At 46.6% G+C, this 11644-nt stretch overlaps 1 protein-coding gene across 4 annotated transcripts in view; it reads left to right on the plus strand.

Moving 5' to 3' along the window:
- The window catches only part of TNS3 (tensin 3), a 315575-nt gene that overhangs the window by 45679 nt on the left and 258252 nt on the right, over positions 1 to 11644 (plus strand). The window contains exon 1 of one of the 4 annotated variants that reach the window (XM_017500845.2): positions 2088 to 2154. The exons of the other annotated variants lie outside the window; for them this stretch is intronic. The gene's annotated coding sequence lies outside the window, so the exon portion shown is untranslated. Of the gene's footprint in view, positions 1 to 2087; positions 2155 to 11644 lie in introns of those variants that run through there. 4 annotated transcript variants of the gene reach the window in all.

The following is an 11644-nucleotide window of genomic DNA, read 5'->3' on the forward strand; positions in this document are numbered from 1 at the left end:
AAAAAAAAAAAAAAAAAAAAAGAGAAAGAAAAAAATAATGAATGATTACAGAAAAGTGAATGAAGGAATGAATATGGAAAAAGGTGAAGAATGGTGTCATTTGAAGGACAGAGGGAAATGAGAATGCCTGCTTGTCTGCCAGGTGATGATTTAGTGAGGAACTGGAACCCAGAATGGGGTGTTCTACACGAGGAGGTTTTTCCTTTGTAGTTGAAAGTTGGAAGAGCAGCTTTGCTCTTCCACTGCAGAAACGGAAAGATGGATATTTAGTGCCAGAACTTGAGAGGTTAACATTAGCCAGTTGAATTGATGGCTGGAATTTGCACATATGTCAGCCATAAAGGCCATGACTTAGCCCACCCAGACTGCTCCCCACATCCAAGGCATCTGGAGTTGCAAGTGGAATTGTAGATCTGAAGTTAGGGAGTATTGGAGCCACAAAGGCTGAGCTCTGGGACACGGCTCATAGGCTGGGCCTGCAGTGAAGGCCAGTGGAAGGAGTACAGGGTTAGCTGGCCGGAGGCTAGAAGCCCCCTATCCTGCTCCGAGGCAGGGGCCTCTTCCACTGCCCCCATAGACCGCAGGCAGTGGCTTCATCTTGGACACGTTCTTTCATTTTTAGATGTCCACTGCCCCGTCAAGGTTGGTGAAGTCCGACAGGCATTGAAAGTAGGGTTCTGCCTGTGGATCTTGCCCGTCTCTCCTCCTGGCATTTCTCTGTTTCTCCTCTCCCTTCCTCCCTCCCTTCCTCCTTTCCTTCCTTCCTCTTGCTCTGTCGCCCAGGCTGGAGTGCAGTGGTCTGATCTCTTGAACCCGCTTCCCGGGTTCCCTTAGCAGGGAACTACAGGCGTGTGCCACCACACCCGGCTAATATTTTGTATTTTTAGTAGAGACGGAGTTTCACCCTGTTAGCCAGGATGGTCTCGATCTCCTGACCTTGTGATCCGCCTGTCTCGGCTTCCCAAAGTGCTGGGACTACAGGTGTGAGCCACCGTGCCCGGCCGTTCCTCCTGGCGTTTCTAAGTGACCCTTTCTTCAGGATCCTGGCTTGTCGGTCTTCTCCTATCACCCAGTCAGCTTCACCTCCTGAACTTCGGGATTCTAATTTCCTTCCGAAATCTTAGACCCAGAAAGGAAGCCGGGGCTTGGGATGTGCTGTGAATTGTCCTGATTTGCCAGGAGCAGGATGGCACGGGGAGAGGGGTGGTGGGGGGTGGAAGGGGGATGGCCGGGGAGATGGGCAGCGGGCGGGGAGGATCAGCCCAACCCCCAGGTGTGCAAGGTCCCCGCGGTCATGTGCTTTGAGCTTTACTTGAAATCCTCACCTGGTTAGGCGTGTCCTTCTCTGCGAGGCAGGGCTCCTAGTTTTTCTTAGTTGAAGAGGCAAAGTGTAAAAAAAGCCTTTCTGCCTGGTGTTTCCCTGCTTTCCCCTCCAAATGCCCTGTTTGCTAGTGTACATTACCAGTGTAGTGTAGATTACTGCCCATTACAGATGCAGAGTTGACTGGATAATAGTCAAGATTTAGACATTCCGAAAGCCGAAGAGCCTGCCGGGTTTCGATTCTTTTAAGTCCCTCGCCAGCGTTCTCAGAGAGGTTTGAAATCCTAGTAAAGTGAACCCCGCGCCAAGCGCGGCGCGTCAGTAATTTCAGTCAGATGGCGGCTGCAAGGCCCTGCTCCTCCCGCCTGGAAGGCGTTTCTTCACCCACTTTCCCAGTGTTTGGCGGCGCAGCCTGTGCCTCGGCGCTCGGAGCCGTGGTCGGGGCGGGCGGGGGAGGGAGGGCTAATTCGTGTCAGATGGAGGGACGCCACGCAGGACCGTGCACTCGCGCCTGGCTTTTGTTCCCGGCGTCTGACTTTTGACGGGCAGGAGTGGCCGTGGAGGCGGCGGCGCGCTGCTGGGACCTGGTCCGGGGGCCACGGAGAGCCCTTCGGTCCTCCCGGGTTGGCCATTTCCTGGGACTTCTGTGCGCAGGGGACTCGGGAGGCATCCTCTGCCCTGACCGCCGCTGGGGTGGGGTCGGCGGCCGTCCTCGCCTGGCCGGGCCGGGCTCCCCGCGAGCCGGAGGGTCGGCCATGCGGCTGCGCGCCCTGACCCCCGGGCCACCGGGAGGGTTCGCGCGCGGGACCCGGGCGCGCCGGCGCCGGCGCCAGGTAAGTGCGGCTCGGAGCTGGGGTGCGGGGCCAGGGGCGTGAGGCACGGGAGCCTTCGGGGCTGCATGCACGTGGGATGCGCAGGTTGTGCGCTCGTGCCCGTGGGCGCTGTGTCCGTGTGTACTGGCCTGTGCCCGTGTGTCTGCGTGTGCCCTTGTCCGTGCGCGTATGTCGGTGTGTGTTTGTGCATCCTCGCCTGCATGTCCACGCGTGTGTGCTTCTGAGCGCACGTCCGTGTGTGCACGCGTGTGTACGCTGGCCCGTGACAGAGTCCTGGTGGGTGCGTGTGTACGCTTGTGTGCGCGCGCGCAGGACAAGGAGCGGGAGGGCCAGCGGAGCTTTGCCCATTGGGGGCAGCTTCTGGTAACCGCGGAAGAGAGTTTGGGCTTAGCTCTTTCTAACCCAACTGCCTCTTGAAAAGGCTTCATGGGTTCCTGCGCGTGTTTCTTGCAAAGGTAAAGGGCATTTTAGCTCTGCAAAGATGTGGGGGATGCTCTGGGATTTAGGAATCCTTACAGTTTCGTTGGGGACCGTATGGCTTCCTGTGGCGCCCTGTGGTCCACAGGACGGTCCTTCACGGTGTTTGAATTAAACGGAGCGCTGCTGGTTGGCTCCCCGCTAGGTTCAGCCGCCTTTTCCCCAAGTTTAACAATCAGGCATTTATTGCATTTGTTTTTCTGAAAGGTTTTGTAAGGTTCTGTGGAGTAAAAAACTGTCAAAATGTCAGCTAGTTTACTTGAGGTGTGCTGCACTGCCGTTTAAAGTCTAGCCGTCAGACGCTGCTGCCTGGAAGTGTGGGAACAATGTGTGCTGGATGTGGAGGGTGTCCCTCTTGCCCCAGATACCGGCCCCCTGTGGGCTGGGAAATGTCTCTGAGGCCCGGAAGTGTTTCTGGCTGTTTAATATCAGAGTGAAGTTGGGCTGGGAATGTGTTTTTGATCAGTGTCTGCCTCTCCAGAATGGGTCTGAAGGTTTCCAGGTGCCTGAATGCCCACCTCTTACTATGGTGGATCTGAGTATTTCCTGAAAGGAAAACATAGTTGGGAGGGATTGTGCTGATGCAGCTTTGCGCTTTTGCGTGTGTAACCATTTTGCCAGGGCGACCTTTAGCCGGGAGAACCTATCCGAGAGGTCCCTGCGGTTTTGCATTTCGGCAGAGTGGAGCATTCATGTGGAGCACCTCCCTGTTCAATTTTGCAGAGATTTTTCTTTCTCAGAAGAGACCTCACAATCAAGACCAGCACTAATTACTGTGTCCCCCTCAGGGAGTCCTTGTGGAACCAGCAGCCTGCTCTCTCTACCCTTCCAACATTTTGCTCCTAACAATTAAGTGCAATTTAGATTCCTGAACTGAGCCTGCTAAATGCTTCAGCATTGCTGCCTCCTCTCCCTCTTTGGGAGAAATGAAAGCACAGTATCAGGTGAAAACAAGGGCAGTCTAATCCCGTCTGGTCTCATTTCACAATAGAGATGTTATGTACAGATGAAGCGTGAGCAGATGTTATTACACTATCTTAAATGGACTCCTCAGGGATCCAGCAATTCAAGTGGCTGAACCCTCGCAACAGTGCTTCTGCTGTTTCCCTCTTTAAGTTTTCTAGCTGTGGACCAGTGGGCAAGAAAGCTGCAGGAAAACAGTGCCTCTTTCTCCTTGGTTGGAATAAAGGTGTTTGTAAGGAATAAAAGGTCACAGTATCTTTCCTTGGCCCACAGACTGTGGCTAATTCATTTGGTCAACAAATATTAATTGAGGGTCCATGGTCCACTGTCTGCCAGGCGCTGGGCAGGGTCCTAAGAGGACAAAGGGGAAAGAGCCTGGTGTCGTGCATCTAGGAAATTGCAATCTAGCACAGGAGAGAAGGCATCTAAACAAATAATCGCAATAAAAGTGAAAAGTATGTGCCAGCTGCTGCATTGCAATAGAGAAATGTGTTTGTTAGGTGTTTGAATGGTATTCTTGTCTGAGCGTAAATCTGGGGCTTGAGTCTCATATGCCTCGTCCTTTGGCTGTGTGGTCTTGCAACTCAGTTTTGCATCTCACCATCGCGGTTTGTAGACTAGTGGTGATTACGGTAATGACACAGAAGCACTAGGCTAATGTTACCAACTGCCCCCTAATTAGCAGCATCATTATCCTTCTTTTGCAGGGCATTGAACACACAACCTCTGTTATCAGAAAGAATGCAAACTCTTTGAAAAGAAACCAGTTACCAACATAGGAACAACTACATAATAACAGGGCCTTAAATGTATATAGAGCCTTATAGTATAGTCTGTTAAATACAGTGGTGGTTCTGTCTTGGCTGCAAATTAGAATCACGGGATGGAGTTGGGTTGAGGGGGTTGACAACATTCCAGTGTTCTGATTCCACCTCCAGGTAATCTGATTTAATTGGTCTGGGGGTGGAGCCTGGGTCAGTTGTTTTAAAAAACTGCCCCAGTGATCCCTGTGAACTGATAGATGGGATAGCATTTGGTCATTTACAGGAGCTGTTAAGAAACAGGAGGAGGAGAGTATTTTTTCTATTTAAAAGAGATTGTGACTTGTCTTGGGCCAGAGAGCTTGCAGTGTAGGTATCAGAACTTACGTGAAGGCTTCTGCTTGGTTCAGGACACTGTCCCTTACTTGACAGTCATGACCAGATCAACAAAAAGACAAGGAGATGCTTAAGTGACAAGGCTGCTACAGGACTACAGAGGAACGCGAAGTGAGCAGGGAGGACTTGGCAGGGTGAAGCTAGAAATAGTCGCCAGAGAAAATGACAAGTTACCAACATTCCAGACAGCCTGAATAGCAGGGCAAAGAATGGGGATGGTCCTGAAGCTTGTTTTAAAGTTGGAGTGGTGTTATTGGAATCAGACCTCTGCCAATCCCAGTTCTTTGTTGCTGCTCATGGAGTTCTCAATTATGAAGGATTCTAAGGCCAATGATTAGTTATGTCTGCTATTGGTAAAGGAGTAAGGAGTTGCGGTCTGTGTACTGAATATATGCTTTTCCTTTGAAAGAGATGATAATCAGATCTCAGGAGAGAATTATCTTTTTTGAACATTAGAATTCATAGTGTTCATTCAAAACCCTGTATTCTTCAGTTTTGTAGGACTTCAAGAGCACATTAAAAAAATTATTTTATTTTATTTTTGAGACAGAGTGTCATTCTTGTCACCCAGGCTGGAGTGGAATGGCGGGATCTCAGCTCACTGCAACATCTGCCTCTTGGGCTCAAGCAATTCTCCTGCCTCAGCCTCCGAAGTAGCTGGGGTTACAGCCATGTAACACCACACCCAGCTAATTTTTGTATTTTTTTTTTTTTTTTTTTTTTTTGGTAGAGGTGGGGTTTCACCATGTTGGCAAGGCTGGTCTTCAACTCTGGCCTCAGGTGATCTGCCCTCCTCAGCCTCCCAAAGTGCTAGGATTATAGGCGTGAGCCATGGCTTCTGGCCCAAGAGCATACTTTTTTTTTTTTTTTTTGAGACTGAGTTTTGCTCTTGTTGCCTAGGCAGGAGTGCAGTGGTGCGATCTCGGCTCACTGCAACCTTCGCCTCCTGTGCACAAGCGATTCTCCTGCTCAGCCTCCTGAGTAGCTGGGACTACAGGTATCCGCCACAATGCCCGGCTGATTTCTTGCATTTTTAGTTGAGATGAGGTTGCGCCGCGTTGGCCAGGCTTGTCTCGAACTCCTGACCTCAGGTGATTCACCTGCCTCGGCCTCCCAGAGTGCCGGGATTACAGGCATGAGCCACCATGCCCTGTCCCCAAGAGCACATTTTAATTGACATTCAGTTTAGTGTTTTTTCACTGAAGAGACATTTTCAAAGTATGTTAGAAAACATATCAAATTGTACACTTCACTGTGTGCAGTCCTCACAATTGTTTTGGTGCGACTAAGTGATTTGCATTTACACATTCATTTTAGAATCAGTTTGCCAATTGTTTTTTAACCAAAAAAAAGCCTGCTGGGATTTTGATTGAGATTGTGTTGAATCTATAGACTAATTTGGAAGAATTGTACCTTAATTATATTGCATCTTCCAACCTCTGAATATGATATAGCTCTTCAATTATTTAGGTCTTCTTTAATTTCCTTCAGCAGTGTTTTGTGGTTTTTAGTTCATATGTCTTTCATAGCCTTTGCCAGGATTTTCCTGGAGTATCTAATATTTTTGGTGCTATTTTAAGTAGTAATTATTTTTTATTCCAATTTCTGAACATTCATTGCTGGTATATAGAAATACACTGAGTTTGTATATTAATCTTGTATCTTTCAGCTTTGCTAAATTCACTTGTCAGTTCTAGAAGCTTTCTGTAGATTTCATCAGATTTTTTTCTGCATAGACAGTCATCAGTGACAAAAGGCAAGTTTACATTGTCCTTTCCAAACTGGATGCTTTTTATTTCCTTTTCTTGCCTGATTGCCCTGGCTAGAATCTCTAGCACAATATTAAGTAGAGGTGTTGATTGCAGACATCTTTGCCTTGTTCCAGAACTTAGAGAGAATGCATTTAGTCTTTCATCAGTAAGCATGATGGTTGCTGTCAGTTTCACCTAGATACATTTTACCAAGTTGAGAGAATTCCATTCTATTCTTACCTGACTGAGAGTTTGTATAAGGAAATGAAAGTTGGATTTTGTCAGTGGTTTTTCGGCGTCAATGGAGAAGGCCATGCAGTGTTTTTCTTAAGTTTATTGATTGGTTTTTGAGTGTTATAATAAATGAACTTTGCCTTCCTAGATTAATCAAGCCCAGCTTGTCTTGGTGTATCATCCCATGAGTTACTTAGAAGTATGTCATTTAATTTCCAAATATTTGAGGATTTTCCAGAGATATTTCTGTTTCTGTTTTCTAATTTAATCCTATTGTGGGCAGAGATCATTTTTAGTTTGACTAGAATGTGTTGTTTATTTAGACTTGTTTCTCCCAGAATACGGTCTACTTTGGTAAACCTTCCATAGGGATTTGGAAAGAATGTGCTTTCTCTTGCTGTTGGGTCAGGTGTTCTATACATGCTATTTAGGTGAGCTATTTGATAATGTTCAGATCTTCTGTATTTTTGCTTATATTCTGACTGTGTTTTTCATTGCTTATTAATGAGGTTGTATTAGTTTTATAAGGGTGCCATAAGAAAATACCTTGGACAGTGTGGCCTACAGAACAGAAATTTATTGTTTCACAGTTCAGAAGGCTGGAAGTCCAAGATCAAGATGTTGGCAGGGTTGGTTTCTTCTGAGGCCTCTTTCCCTGGCTTGTAGGTGGCTGCCTAATCTCTCAGATGGCCTTTCCTCTGTGGCATGCATCCCTGCTGTCTTTTCCTTTTCTTATAACAACACCGGTCATGTTGGATTAGGGCTTACCCTGATGACCTCATTTAACCTTAATTACCTATTTAAAGGCCCTATCTCCAAATAAAGTCATTCTGAGGGTTAGGGCTTTAACATAGGAACTTTTAAGGGGAAACAATTTTGTTCATAACAAGGCGTAGTGAATTTCTGACTGTGTTTATACATTGGTCTGTTTCTCTTTGCAGTTCTATCAGTTTTTGTTTCATGTATTTTGAAGTGTCCTTTTTTTTGTTTTGAGACGGGGTCTTACTCTGACGCCCAGGCTGGAGGGCGGTGGCGCGATCTTGGCTAACTGCAACCTCTGCCTCGCAGGTTCAAGCAGTTCTTCCACCTCAGCCTCCTGAGTAGCTGGGGTTACAAGTGCCTGCCACCATGCCTGGCTAATATTTTTGCATTTTTAGTAGAGGCAGGGTTTCACCATGTTGGCCAGGCTGGTCTTGAACTTCTGACCTCAGGTGATCCACCTGCCTTGGCCTCCCAAAGTTCTGGGATTACAGGCATGAGCCACCAGGCCTGGCCATGAAGTTTTTTATTGGGCGATTGTATTAGTCCATTTTCATGCTGCTGATGAAGACATATCTGAGACTGGACAATTTATACAGGAGAAAGGGTTTAATCTCACAGTTCCATGTGCTGGGGGAGGCCTCACAATCATTGTAGAAGGTGAAAGGCACATCTTACACGGCAGCAGGCAAAGAGAGAGAGCTTGTGCAGGGGAACTGCCCCTTATAAATCATCAGATCTCATGAGAATTAATGAGTAATCACAAGAACAGCACGGGAAAGACATGCCCCCATGATTCAGTTACCTCTCACTGGATCCCTCCCACACCACATGGGAATTCAAGATGAGATTTGGGTGGGGACACAGTCAAACCATATCAGTGATTAAATGTTTAGGACTGTTATGTGTTCTTGAGGAATCAATCCTTTTATTATTATGAGAGGACTTTCTATATCCTTGGTAACGTTCTTTGATCTGTAGCCTACTTTGTCTAATATAGCCACTCCAGCTTTCCTTTGATTAAGATCAGCATGGTATCTTTTCTTCTACCCCTTGTCTTTTTAAAAAATATATATAATATGACAATTCTTGTTGACTTTTAATTGAGCTATTTAGACTATTTATGTAAATATGATTATTAATATGGTGAGGTTTGAATCTGTCATCCTGCTGCTTGTTTTCTATTTCTCATACCTATTTTTCGTTCTGCTTTTATTTCCTTTTGCCATTTAGATGAATTGAATAATTTTTATTATTTCATTTTATCTCTCACTTGCTTATTACCTATACTTTGTGATTTTAGTGGTTGCTCTCGGGTTTTTACTATACCTCTGCAACATCACAGGCTACTTTCAAGTGATATTATATCTACTTCATGAATGCTATGAGAGCCTTATAATAATGTTATAAGGCTCCTTGGGGTGTTCGTTTTCTGACTGGAAACCTCTGTGGCCAGTGGCGTCTTTGCCTGAGTTCTTGTCCTGTGTCCAGGAAGAATGAGGTACGCAGACAGGCGAAGAATGAAGAACATGAAGATGAGCTTTATTAAGTGTTAAACACCCAGAGGAGACCACAGTGGGCAGCTCGTCTCTGTAGGCAGGTCATCCTGACCTCTGCTGCGCTCAGCAGAGAGGAGGCCCTGGAGAGGGTAGTTCTCTCTGCAGCTGGTCTTGCCCTCTTGTGGTCTCTCCATTCTCTCAGTTCTCTCTCTTGAACCTAGAAAAGCCTTCAGTGGGGAGGAGGTGCCTGCTCATTGGTCCATGGGAGGTCATGGGTGAGCTGGAAGTGGCACCATGAGTACCCACTCCAGTCTGTGGGACTGGCAGTTCGCTCCCAGCCCACAGGCCCTCCCAGGCCTAAAGGTGGGACCTTACTGAGAACCCAGCCTCTTCTGCCCAGGACTTTGCCTCCCACTGCCATTCAAGGCCCCAGAACTCATCCCTAACCCTGCTCTGAGATCAGAAGCGGGAGGCTGGGAGAGGAGACAGGCCAGGCAGTGGGAACAGACACCCTTGAGCCAGCAGAGATTGGGGGACCTTCCCATGCCCCTGAGGGTGCAGGCTGCAGAGATGCCTGGGTCCTATGCCTGGAAGGGTGGCTGCAGCTGCCTGCACTCAGGGAGCTCCTGCTTGTCCGCAGCTCCTGCCTGCTTGGTGGAGTGAAAGGCCCGGGTCTGCAGCTGTGGATGGCAGCTGTGGCTGTACCTTGTAGGGCAGATCCTGCCTCCTCCTGGCCCCAGCCAAGCGCACAGGGAGGCTTGGATCCACAGCTACAATTTGGGCAGCTGCAGTGGCACCCAGGGAGTTCCCACCCCAACTTAGAAGGGGCAGAACTCCCACTGGCTCCATGGCGAGGGCAGCCCCAGCCGTGCCTCCCTGCCGCAGGCAGTGTGATGGTAGCAGTCGCTGTTGTCAATAGTATGTTTCCTTTTCTCCTTTCCTGAACTTTGTGCTGTTTTATTAGAACATTGACTTTTACATGTGTCACATTACACTATTGTTTAAACAGTTATCTTTTGGTGAGCTTTAAATAATAAGAAAAACTCATAAATTTACCGATGGAGTTAGCATTTCTGGTGCTCTTCATTTGTTGGTGTAAAGCCGTATTTCCATCTGCTGTGTCCTTTTTGCCCAGCCACTGTCTTTAATGTCATATGTGTCAGCTGGTGATGAATTTTTTGGCTTCATTTGTATATATTTTTTGCATATTTTAAGAGGTTTTTGCTTTTATTTTTAAGCCCTATTTTTGTTGGGTACAGAATTCTAGATTGACAGGATTTCTTTCAGCATTTTGTTTTATTTTATTTTGTTTTTTTTTAACTTTTAGGTTCAGGGGTACATGTGTGCGTTTATTATATAGGTAAATTGTGTGTCGTGGGGGTTTGGTGTACAGATTATTTCCTCCCCCAGGTAATAAGCATAGTACTCGACAGGTAGTTTTTCAGTTTTCACCCTCCCCCCATCCTCCACCCTCCAGCAGGCCCTGGTGTCTGTTCCCTTCTTTGTGTCTAACTTTTGGTATTTTCTATTACATTGCTGTCTTCTCACTTACGTTTTTTAAATTGACGAGAAACCTGTATCCAAATGGTTGGTCCTTTGTGTGTAATGTGTCTTTTGGTCCTGTGGTTGTTTTTAAGATTTTTCTCTTATTACTGGGTTTAAGCAATTCGATTATTTGTGCCTCGGAGTATTCCTGTCACATTTCTTGTGCTAGAAATACATATCTTTTTTTTTTGAGATGGAGTTTTGCTCTTGTTGCTTAGGCTGGAGTGCAATGGCGTGATCTCGGCTCACTGCAACCTCCACCTCCTGGATTCAAGCGATTCTGCTGCCTTAGCCTCTCAAGTAGCTAGGATTACAGGGGCTGTCACCCCTGCCCAGCTTATTTTTTGTATTTTTGGTAGAGACGGGGTTTTGCCGTGTTGGCCAAGCTGCGAACTACTGACCTCGGGTGATCCACCCACCTTGGCCTCCCAAAATGCTTGGATTACAGGCGTGAGCGACCGTGCCTAACCAAGAAATTTCTTGAGTTTCTTGGATTTATGAGTTTATAATTTTCTTCCTGGTTTGAAAAGTTTCAGCCATTATTTATTTTTCAAATATTGCCCTTTCCCTCCCTTCTCCTTCAAAGTCTCCATTACATGTATGTTATGTTGTTTAAGGGTCTCCCACACCTTACTGATACTCATTTAGTTATTTATTTAGGTTGCCTCATCACTCTGTAATTTATATTGGGAGGTTTGTACTGTGATGTCTTCAAGTTCATTCACCTGTTCTTCTGAAGGATCTAATCTGCCAATAATCTCATCCAGTGTATCTTGCATCTCATATTTTTACATTTCCTTCTATGGATGTTTGATTTCGATCTTTTTATGTCTTTCAGGTCTCTACTTTGTAGCATGTAGCATAGTTAACCCTTTTAACATCATTGCCTGCTAATTCTAACATCTCTGTCAGTTCTAGGGCAGTTTCAGTTGATTGATTATTTTTTCTCATTATAGGCTGTGTTTTTCTGTCTCTGAGTGACTGATAATTTTAGACTAGATAGCTGGGTGTGGTGGCTCACGCCTGTAATCCAAGCACTTTGGAGGCCAAGGTGGGCGGATCACCTGAGGTTGGGAGTTCAAGACCAGCCTGATCAACATGGTGA

Source organism: Cebus imitator, unplaced genomic scaffold, assembly GCF_001604975.1.
Source record: "Cebus imitator isolate Cc_AM_T3 unplaced genomic scaffold, Cebus_imitator-1.0 Scaffold272, whole genome shotgun sequence".
NCBI classification, from domain to species: domain Eukaryota; kingdom Metazoa; phylum Chordata; class Mammalia; order Primates; family Cebidae; genus Cebus; species Cebus imitator.